Below are 12106 nucleotides of genomic sequence, written 5' to 3'. Positions count from 1 at the left end.
TGTTTTCTCTGGAAAGCGTAAGTGTCAGAAGGCCACTTCTACTCTGGTTGAGAAGTTTGATTTGTTTGGCTTCTGAGACTGCTGGACAGCAGCCTCCTGAGAGAATTATGGCTCATTCCACTAGGGCTTTCTCCTCTTCTTGGGCTTTCAAAAATGAAGAGTCTGTGGAACTGATTTGCAAGGCGGCAACATGGTCCTCTTTGCATACTTTTTCCTCGGCTGAGGCTTCTTTTGGGAGAAAGGTTCTTCAAGCTGTGGTGCCTTCTGTTTAGGTCCTCCTGCCTTTTTCTCCCTCCCTGTTCATTCCGTGTCCTCTAGCTTGTGTATTGGTTCCCACTAGTAATTGGAGCAACGTTGTGGACTCTCCATGTCATAGGAAAGAAAACAAAATTTATGCTTACCTGATCAATTTCTTTCTTTCCAGACATGGAGAGTCCACGACTCCGCCCTCCTTTTTAAATTATGATTCAGCAGTTTTTTGTGTAAACCTCAGGCACCTTTTCACCCTTGTGTTTCTTCCTTTCCTTCGGCTGAATGACTGGAGGTTATGGCTAAGGCAGTTACACTTAACAGCTTTGCTGTGGTGCTCTTTGCCTCCTCCTGCTGGCCAGGAGTTGAATATCCCACTAGTAATTGGAATGACGTTGTGGACTATCCATGTCCGGAAATAAATAAATGTATCAGGTAAGCATACATTTTGTTTACCTCTATTTTCATATTTTATTTTGGTTATGTGACCTTTATATTTTTGTGGCGTACAGAATTCCAATCTTTTTGCCAGTACATTATAGAAAGCCTTTATTTTAATTCACTCCATATTATATTATAATTTAACAGTTTATTCTATTGTATGGAGGTTGCCTCATTTTATAGATTCTCCTTTCCTTATATAAACTTTCAGTTCTATGGTCCAGGGTCCAAGAGTGATTTTTTTTTTAATTATAAAAGGTAACTTAGATATAAGACAATTTATAATATCAAGTTTTGAGAATATTTCTATATATAATTGGGGGCATTGCATTTATTGTTTGCACATTTTTTTACTCTATAAATAACAAAATCTGCAACATTTCCAAGATATTGTGTCAGAAATATGGATCCCAAAGCTTTTTATGAGAAGCAATGGTAATTTCTTGGAAATTTAGGATAGTGTATGCTTTTCCCTCAATTGTTTCCTCTTGTCATCCAAAAATCCACAAGACGATCTAATTCTAGCATGACCGAGGAAAATTGGTTCTTTGACTTGGTCTGTTAACTTCTTGGAATTAGAATGTGTTTTTTCAGTTTTTGCTTCATCTTGTGAAACAAAGGATAAGTTGTCTTTTAAAGATTTTACTTTTTAAAACCTCTTCTCCATTTTTGACTTTCACTCAGGAGAAGGCAATCTGCCTTACCCCTCTAATCTTCTGAAGGTAATCAGTTCTTGGAATATTAATTTTGTTTTCCCTTGATCTATAGAATAAATATATACATATCTAGTGACCTGATTTGCTCCCTCCCTTCATCCGTGTCCTAAAGCTTTGGTATTGGTTCCCACAAGTAAGGATGACGCCGTGGACCGGACACACCTATGTTGGAGAAAACAGAATTTATGTTTACCTGATAAATTACTTTCTCCAACGGTGTGTCCGGTCCACGGCCCGCCCTGGTTTTTTAATCAGGTCTGATAATTTATTTTCTTTAACTACAGTCACCACGGTATCATATGATTTCTCCTATGCAAATATTCCTCCTTTACGTCGGTCGAATGACTGGGGAAGGCGGAGCCTAGGAGGGATCATGTGACCAGCTTTGCTGGGCTCTTTGCCATTTCCTGTTGGGGAAGAGAATATCCCACAAGTAAGGATGACGCCGTGGACCGGACACACCGTTGGAGAAAGTAATTTATCAGTTAAACATAAAATCTGTTTTTGATATAAAACTGTTATCATGGAAAGTTTAGTTTCTTTTTGCCATTTCTTCCGCTCGCAGAGTGTCTGTGCTTTCAGCTCTGCAGTGTGATTCTCCCTACAGTATTTTTCATGCTGATAAGGCGGTCCTTTGTCCTAAATTGGGGTTTCTCCCTAAGGTGGTATCGTATCGAAACATTAATAAGGTAATTGTTGTTCCTTCTTTTTGTCCTAATCCTTTTTCTCAAAAGGAACGTCTTTTGCATAACTTGGATGTTGTGTGGGCTCTAAAATTTTACTTACAAGCTACTAAAGATTTTCGACTATCTTCTGCCCTGTTTGTTGTTTTCTCTGGAAAGCGTAAGTGTCAGAAGGCCACTTCTACTCTGGTTGAGAAGTTTGATTTGTTTGGCTTCTGAGACTGCTGGACAGCAGCCTCCTGAGAGAATTATGGCTCATTCCACTAGGGCTTTCTCCTCTTCTTGGGCTTTCAAAAATGAAGAGTCTGTGGAACTGATTTGCAAGGCGGCAACATGGTCCTCTTTGCATACTTTTTCCTCGGCTGAGGCTTCTTTTGGGAGAAAGGTTCTTCAAGCTGTGGTGCCTTCTGTTTAGGTCCTCCTGCCTTTTTCTCCCTCCCTGTTCATTCCGTGTCCTCTAGCTTGTGTATTGGTTCCCACTAGTAATTGGAGCAACGTTGTGGACTCTCCATGTCATAGGAAAGAAAACAAAATTTATGCTTACCTGATCAATTTCTTTCTTTCCAGACATGGAGAGTCCACGACTCCGCCCTCCTTTTTAAATTATGATTCAGCAGTTTTTTGTGTAAACCTCAGGCACCTTTTCACCCTTGTGTTTCTTCCTTTCCTTCGGCTGAATGACTGGAGGTTATGGCTAAGGCAGTTACACTTAACAGCTTTGCTGTGGTGCTCTTTGCCTCCTCCTGCTGGCCAGGAGTTGAATATCCCACTAGTAATTGGAATGACGTTGTGGACTATCCATGTCCGGAAATAAATAAATGTATCAGGTAAGCATACATTTTGTTTACCTCTATTTTCATATTTTATTTTGGTTATGTGACCTTTATATTTTTGTGGCGTACAGAATTCCAATCTTTTTGCCAGTACATTATAGAAAGCCTTTATTTTAATTCACTCCATATTATATTATAATTTAACAGTTTATTCTATTGTATGGAGGTTGCCTCATTTTATAGATTCTCCTTTCCTTATATAAACTTTCAGTTCTATGGTCCAGGGTCCAAGAGTGATTTTTTTTTTAATTATAAAAGGTAACTTAGATATAAGACAATTTATAATATCAAGTTTTGAGAATATTTCTATATATAATTGGGGGCATTGCATTTATTGTTTGCACATTTTTTTACTCTATAAATAACAAAATCTGCAACATTTCCAAGATATTGTGTCAGAAATATGGATCCCAAAGCTTTTTATGAGAAGCAATGGTAATTTCTTGGAAATTTAGGATAGTGTATGCTTTTCCCTCAATTGTTTCCTCTTGTCATCCAAAAATCCACAAGACGATCTAATTCTAGCATGACCGAGGAAAATTGGTTCTTTGACTTGGTCTGTTAACTTCTTGGAATTAGAATGTGTTTTTTCAGTTTTTGCTTCATCTTGTGAAACAAAGGATAAGTTGTCTTTTAAAGATTTTACTTTTTAAAACCTCTTCTCCATTTTTGACTTTCACTCAGGAGAAGGCAATCTGCCTTACCCCTCTAATCTTCTGAAGGTAATCAGTTCTTGGAATATTAATTTTGTTTTCCCTTGATCTATAGAATAAATATATACATATCTAGTGTGATTAAACCTCTCTGGTAATATTTATAGGCTACTATGGATGTTGTCCTTTTTTAGTTCTATAATAACTAACAAAATAGTTTTATTTGGGTTCCTGGAGTTCCTCAGCGTATGAATTAAGGAAAATAGATTTATTTATTTTTTGCTTTTAAAGTGAAGGCACATTCCATTAGCACAAAACATATTGGGATGACTTCTATTTAAACTTCAGTTGAGCTGTTTTTTTTTTGTTTAGTTTTTTTTTTTTTTGCATTGCAAACTACTTTTAAAAGGAAGGTCTTGTGGGCTTGATGTTTTAAGTCATTCACAGTTTGTCTCTTCATTTTGGTTTTGGGTAATGTTGTTGTATTACTTAGATTATGAAGAAACTAGTTTACTCTTTAAAAATATATATTTTGTGGTATCTTCTTCCCCTGGAGGGATTTGCTTGCATTTGCCATATTTGCTATACGTGCTGTTTGTGTATATTAGCAGTCGTCATGATTGGATTACATGTCACATAATGCCTAATGGCAGGAACATGGGTTAAATGTACCTTAAATGAATAGCATAGACTTATTTCAGGATTTGATGTAAAAATCGACATTGCATTTGTCCTCGTTTATTTAGTAAATAATGTGTGTATGTTTATATGTGTGTGTATGTATGTGTATATGTGTATATATTTATATATATATATATATGTGTGTGTGTGTTTATTTTTTTATATATATACTGTATATAATATATTATTTACTTAAAATGATTTTAGCATAATGTTTCTAATAGCTTTTTTAATCTCAAATAAGATTTTGCCTTCTTTAAAATCACTATGATGTCTTTAAATATGCTTTAGTATTGCTTAATGTATTCAATTGTTTTAGGTGGTGAGAAGCACACAGGTGGAGGTAGAGAGTCAGGAAGTGATTCATGGAAACATTATATGAGACGATCTACCTGGTAAGCTTCAACTTTGGAACTGAACACTCTCTTAGCAATTTGTCTTCATTCCAACATTTTATTTTTCAAATAACACCACTTTATTCCATGTCAAGGGGACACACTGAATTTGATTTTCTTAGTGTTCAATTACTTAATCCAATTAGAAACATATATTTACATTCCCAATATCTTTTATTATGTTTGCATGCACATCATATAATAACAATAATGTAAAAGGGGCAGAGGATGTGCCAGAGAAGGACACACTAAAAGTAAGGTTAGAGAGGTAGGAGAAGAACCACAAACGGCATATACAGTACCAAAGGACTGGATGGTTTGTTGCAAGAAAGGGTGATTAACAGTATCAAAGGTTGCAGACAGCTAAAGAAAGATTGATATAGAAAAATGGCCTTTAGATTTTTCTGTAAGGTCATTAGTAAGGTTAATGATTGTAGTCCCTGTGGAGTGTTGGGGACAAAATCCAGATTGCAGTCGATCAAGGAGTTGTATGTTAGGAAATGTAATAGATGTGTATATACTAGTTTTTCCAGAAGTTAGAGGCAAGGTTGAGTATTAAAATAGTGTGGGTGGTAGTTGTAGGGAGGGTTGGATCCGAGGATAGGTTTGACTAATGCATCTTTAAGGGATGAGAAAAATATACCAATGCTGAGGTAAAGATTAAAAATGTTAGGAGTAAGAGTAGGGACATATAGTGAAAGAAAACAGATAGGTGGGAAGGTGATATAAGGGCAGAATTTTCATTCTCAGTAAAAGGGGCAACAGAAGCTGAATTAGTGGACATTGATGTTTTTGAGCTATTGAGTGGGATGGAGTTTGCTGGTGTGGTGAGAGATTATTTCATTTCTGATGGAGTCTATTTTGTTGTTGAAGTGGTTAGCAAAATATTGGACTCCGAGATAAGAGGTAATAGGAGGTGAGGTGTGGTAAGGGAATTACCAGGAACACAGGATGCAGGCACTACTTCAAAGCCCAAAAATATTAAAAAAGCACAAAAATCCTTTATTAAAGCACGGATAAAAAATAGCAGGCAGACATGGCAGGACACGTAGACAGTCTGATGGGCTTTGCGCCCCCTAGCGGCACTTACTCATATGCTACAGTCTATGTTTCAACCTTGTCTATTTATAGGCAACAGACAGAGCATTGACTATGTCATGACCTCGGTCCTCTTCTGGATCGTGTAGGGGCAGTATGTCGCTCTTATTCGCTTGGTTCAGGGACGTGCAGGATCCATGGGTCCTGGAGGTCATAGCTCAGGGTTACAAACGCTCCTCTTAGGAGTTATTGTCCCGATGCCTATCGCAGTGAAAGGTTTGGGATACTATTCAAACCTTTTCGTGGTCCCTAAGAAGGAGGGAACTTTTCATCCGATTCTTGACCTATAGTGTTTAAACAAGATTTTAAATGTCCCCTCGTTCAAGATGGAGACAATAAGGTCCATTCTTCCCCTCATTCGAGAAGGGCAGTTCATGACCACGATAGATCTGAAGGATGTTCCCTTCACATACCAATCCTCAAGGACAACTTCCAGTCCTAAGGTTTGCATTCCTGAACCAGCACTTCCAGTTTATTGCCTTCCGTTTGGTCTAGCTACGGCTCCAGTTTTTTGAAGAGTGGACCATTTGGAATCTCTCCTGTCTTCTTCGATCCCATGGATGGAAGATAATCTAGAGAGAGTTCTCTTGTATCAAGTACCAGGGTAGAATTCACAAGTACTATTATAGTCTCCATAGACATGAGAATATTTCTAACAGACCAAAAACGTTGCAAGCTAGCTTCAACATTTCTTGCCCTCCAGATCTCCTTAAGGCCATCTGTGGCTCAGTGTATGGAGGTGATTGGTCTCATGGTGTCCAGCATGGACATCATTTCCTTTGCCTGGTTTCACCTCAGACTGTTGCAACTGCGCATGCTGAAATAGTGGCGATCATTCAGATCTGTCTCAATGGATTTCTCTGGACAACAGATCGAGAGAATCGCTCTCTTGGTGGTTTTGTCCAAAACACTTGTCCTGAGGGACGTCTGTCTCAAGACCATCCTGGGTGATTGTGACTTCGCTTGCGAGTCTGTCAGGATGGGGAGCTGTTTGGGGTGCTAGGAAGGCACAGGGCCTATGGTCTCAGGAGTTAAAGCTCCCTCCTAATCTCTTTTTGGATCTTCGGGCAATATACAATGCTCTGAAGGCTTGGCCTCTGCTGGGTTCATCCCAGTTAATTAGATTCCAATCAGACAATATACCTAGGTGGTTTACATCAACCATCAGGGGGGAACGAGAAGCTCCCTAGTTCTGAGGGAAGTATCTTGGATTCTGGTGTGGGGGAGACCCACATTTATTCACGGTCAGCAATCCACATTCTGGGTGTGGACAACTGGGAAGCGGATTTCCTCAGCAGACAATCCTTTTTTCTCCTGTTAAGTGTAGTCAGTCCACGGGTCATCCATTACTTATGGGATATTAACTCCTCCCCAACAGGAAGTGCAAGAGGATCACCCAAGCAGAGCTGCTATATAGCTCCTCCCCTCTACGTCACACCCAGTCATTCTCTTGCACCCAACTAATAGATAGGATGTGTGAGAGGACTGTGGTGATTAAACTTAGTTTTTATATCTTCAATCAAAAGTTTGTTATTTTAAACGACACCGGAGTGTGTTGTTTTCTTCTCAGGCAGCATTTGAAGAAGAATCTACCTGAGTTTTTGTATATGATCTTAGCGGACGTAACTAAGATCCATTTGCTGTTCTCGGCCATTCTGAGGAGTGAGGTAACTTCAGAACAGGGGACAGCGGGCAGGTTCACCTGCAAAGAGATATGTTGCAGTATATTATTTTCTAAGGAATGGAATTGACTGAGAAAATACTGCTAATACCGATATAATGTAAGTACAGCCTTAAATGCAGTAGTAGCAACTGGTATCAGGCTGATATGTATGTATGTTTACACTTAAGTATTTCTGGGGAATGGCACTTCACTGGGAAAATACTGTATGCATATAACTTTTAGCCTAACTTGCAGTGTGAGCGACTAGCAGCAGGCTTTTAATGACATTTCATAAATTAAGATTTTAAACGTTTGCTGGCATGTTAAATCGTTTAATTATCTGAGGTACTTGGTGAAAAATTGTTTTGGACGTTATTTTCCACATGGCTGTCGTTTGTTTTGAATTAAAACAGTTTACTGAGCTTCCCTCACTGTTGTATTGTGAGTGGGAGGGGCCTATTTTGGCGCTTTTACTACGCATTAGAAATTCAGTCACAGTCTGCCTTCTTCTCCCTGCATGATCCAGGACGTCTCTACAGAGCTCAGGGGTCTTCAAAACTAGTTTTGAGGGAGGTAATCACTCACAGCAGACCTGTGAGACTGTGCTTTGACTGTGATAAAAACGTTTACATTTTCAATTGTCATCCGTTTTTTCTGATATTAAGGGTTAATCATCCATTGCTAATGAGTGCAATCCTTTGCTAAATTTATGCATTTACTGTGAAAATTTGGTTTCTATAACTAATCCGGTTCATTGTTATTCAACTGTGACAGTTTTTGTGTGCTTCTTAAAGGCACAGTAACGTTTTGCATATTGCTTGTAAATTTAGTTGAAAAGTATTTCCAAGCTTGCTAGTCTAATTGCTAGTTTGTTTAAACATGTCTGACACAGAGGAATCTCTTTGTGCAATATGTACAAAAGCCAAGGTGGAGCCCAATAGAAATGTATGTACTAATTGCATTGATGCTACTTTAAATAAAAGCCAATCTGTACATGTTAAGCAACATTCACCAGACAACGAGGGGGAAGTTATGCCGACTAACTTGCCTCACGTGTCAGTACCTGCATCTCCCGCTCAGGAGGTGCGTGATATTGGAACGCCAAGTACATCAGGGCGGCCATTACAAATCACTTTACAAGACATGGCTAATGTTATGACTGAAGTTTTGTCTAAATTGCCAGAACTTAGGGGTAAACGAGATCACTCTGGGGTGAGAACAGAGTGCGCTGATAATGCTAGGGCCATGTCTGATACTGCGTCACAATTTGCAGAACATGAGGACGGAGAGCTTCATTCTGCGGGTGACGGATCTGATCCAAATAAACTGGATTCAGACATTTCAAATTTTAAGTTTAAGCTGGAAAACCTCCGTGTATTACTAGGGGAGGTGTTAGCGGCTCTGAATGATTGTAACACAGTTGCAATCCCAGAGAAAATGTGTAGGTTGGATAAATATTTTGCGGTACCGACGAGTACTGACGTTTTTCCTATACCTAAGAGACTTACTGAAATTGTTACTAAGGAGTGGGATAGACCCGGTGTGCCTTTCTCACCCCCTCCTATATTCAGAAAAATGTTTCCAATAGACGCCACCACACGGGACTTATGGCAAACGGTCCCTAAGGTGGAGGTTGAGTTTCTACTCAATACTAAGCTACCCAGATATGGGTCGATGTACAGGGATCCTCAGGCGGAGCTAACCGAATCATTAGCGGTGCCTTGGAGGTTCAATCTAATTTATCCTTTCTGGCCATTACCACTACTTCCTAGTGTAGTGGCTCGAGTCAAGCAGGTGTTAATGATACTGATGCTCCATCTTGGCCGCAAAGGATATGGTTCACGGATCTAGGGAGATGTCATGATCTCCTCCGTTGAAGTTACCTTGTCGCAGGGATCTGCTGACCAAGGTCTCTTTGTTCATCAATGTCTAGATTCTCTGAGGCTGACTGCGTAGAGATTGAACGCTTAGTCCTAACCAAGGGAGGGTTTTCTGAGAGAGTTATTTTTACTCTCATTCAAGCTTGTAAGCTGGTTGCTCGTCGCATCTATCATAAGGTGTGGAGGACCTTATGAACTGGAGAAGGGCTTTTCTGCAAGTCCTCTAAAGGGACAGTTTTTGGCCCTGTCTGTGTTGCTGCACTAAAGGTTAGCTGAGCTTCCAGATGTGCAGCCATTTGTTAAGGCTTTGCTGGGATCAGACCTGTGTTTAGATCTAAGGCTCCTCTTTGGAGTTTAAATCTTGTTCTTAAAGTTTTGCAATGGGCTCTGTTGGAGCCTATGCATGAAGTAGACATTAATTATTGTCTTGGAGGGTTGCTTTTCTATTGGCTATTGCTTATGCACGCAGAGTATCTGTGATTGCTGCCCTGCAATGCATCCCTCTTTATCTGGCTTTTCATGCCGATAAGGCAGTTCTACGAACCAAGTTAGGTTTTCTTCCTAAGGTTGTGTCAATTTGCAACTTCAATCAAGAGATATTGGTTCCCTTCTTATGTCCTAATTCTTTTTCGTTGAAGGAACATTTACAACATATTTCTGGATGTGGTTTGTGCCTTGAAGTTCTATCTTCGGGCCACGAAGGAATTTAGACAAACCTCTTTCTCTGTTTGTTCTACTTTCCGGGAAGCATAGGGGTCAGAGGGCCTCTTCGACTTCCTTATCTTTTTGACTGAGGAGTGTCATCCATTTAGCATAGAGACGGCGGGACATATGCCTCCTCTGAGGATTACGGCTCATTCTACGAGAGCAGTGGTTTCCTCTTGGGCCTTCAAAAATGAGGCCTCTATGGATCAGATTTGTAAGGCGGCTACCTGGTTCTCCTTACATACTTTTTCCAAATTTTACTAGTTTGATGTTTTTGCTTCTGCTGAAGCAGCCTCGGGAGAAAAGTTTTGCAGGCTGTGGTGCCCTCAGATTAGGGTCCGCCTTTCTTTTTTCCCTCCCGTTAGCATTCCGTGTACTCTAGAGCTTGGGTATATGTTTCCCACAAGTAAGGAATGCAGCTGTGAACTCTTCCCATATTAAGATGGAAAACATAAATTATGCTTACCTGATAATTTAATTTCCATCTGTATAAAAAGATTCCACAGGTCCCGCCCGTGTTCTCCGATGGGCCGGCACTAAATTTAAATTTTTTTTCTTCTGGCGCCTTTTTCACCCTGATATTTCTCCTACTGTTCCTTGTTCCCTCTGCAGAATGACTGGGGTTATAAGGAAGTGGGGGAGGTCGTTAAGCCTTTGGCTGGGGTGTCTTTGCCTCCTCCTGGTGGCCAGGTTCAGTATTTCCCACAAGTAAGGAATGCAGCTGTGGACTCTTCCCATACTGATGGAAATTAAATTATCAGGTAAGCATAATTTATGTTTTTGGGTTTGAAGAAAAAGTAGAGATTAGTGTAGGAAAGTAATCCTGCTTTGAGAAGTTAACAGCAGAGTAGTAAGAGTGCAAGATGAACTTTTAGTTAAGAAAGTCAGAAAAACAGCAAAACTTTCTCCACTGTCGTTCAGCATTGCAGGAGCATTTGTGTAGGTAGCGCATAAGAGGAGTATGCTGAGGATGAGTGCGTAATTTGTGAGCTATGGTAGAAGGGGCCAAATTGTCTAGGACTGATCTGAAACTAAATTTATATTTATGGCTTAATCGAAAATTTGGTAGTCAAGTTACCATGTTGTTATATATTTTCTTTTAGATGCATTGTACCATAACCATCAAATGTAAAGTATACGTACTGATTCTATGTATATGATCATCAATTAAATTATTCATGTTCTAATAAATAAATAAATTAAAAAATGTTTTATTTTTCCTTAGCACTATAAATTACAGTAAAGATTTGCCACTGGCACAAGGAATAAAGTTGCCGTGACACAGGCTGATATTTCAAGACAACTAAGAAATCCACAAACTGGAAGATTTCTTCTTGCAAAAATCTGCCGCAGCTCCTCACTTCATAGCTGACAAATATTTTCTTTATAAAAGTAAATCTCTCTAATGCATTATTTGATTTTGTAATCTGAACACAAAAAAACTACAGCAGGTGTCTGTAAACAAAAAGCAAAATATACCTGGCAACTGTTGCACCAGACTTCACAAAATTCTCAATGACTTATGTAGGAATGCCTCCTCCATACAATTGTGATGTTTTGTTTCTTCCATAGAAGAAAAATAAAGTTTATTTTTACCAACTCTGTTTAATTTTATGTGATCATTAATGCAAGATCATCTACTAGACATTTCTGAACATAAAATGCATATTTATATTCTGTGGATGTGTTCTGTGTTTGCTTATAACACATTGATCTAGCCATGTCTTTCTACAAAATTGACTATTAAAGTCTATGGGGATTTTTGTTGATAAATCATTTGATGAACTTTTCTTACTAGGCATATAATTGGTGTGTTTATCTAATAATTATTATCTAGATGTTTTTGAAGAGAGAATGTCGCATTTTAAATGCATTTGGGTAATAAAAGTAATCATTTTGGAGCCTTTTTCTTAGTTAAAGGGACATTCAAGTCAAAATACAATTAAAAAAAAAAACTTATTTTTCAAGTTGTGCACAGTGTATTTATATGAACATATTCGGAGGCACCAATTCCGAATGAACATGTGGAAGACATCACTGTATTTACATTTATGAGTCTGTGATTGTCTTTCTTATGTCTTTCACATGATATAAGGGACAGGGACACTG

The 12106-nt window shown here is 38.9% G+C and overlaps 1 long non-coding RNA gene across 1 annotated transcript in view; it reads left to right on the top strand.

Annotated features, from left to right (window-relative positions):
- Nucleotides 1-11596, top strand: part of LOC128644235 (uncharacterized) — a 28865-nt gene extending 17269 nt beyond the window's left edge. The window contains exons 2-3 of the long non-coding RNA XR_008399960.1: nucleotides 4576-4651; nucleotides 11223-11596. This is a non-coding gene — a long non-coding RNA (uncharacterized LOC128644235). The remainder of the gene's footprint in view (nucleotides 1-4575; nucleotides 4652-11222) is intronic.
- Nucleotides 11597-12106: the final 510 nt, after the last annotated feature.

This window comes from Bombina bombina, unplaced genomic scaffold (genome assembly GCF_027579735.1).
Source record: "Bombina bombina isolate aBomBom1 unplaced genomic scaffold, aBomBom1.pri scaffold_690, whole genome shotgun sequence".
NCBI lineage: Eukaryota > Metazoa > Chordata > Amphibia > Anura > Bombinatoridae > Bombina > Bombina bombina.
This window is presented reverse-complemented; position numbering and strand designations above follow the sequence as displayed.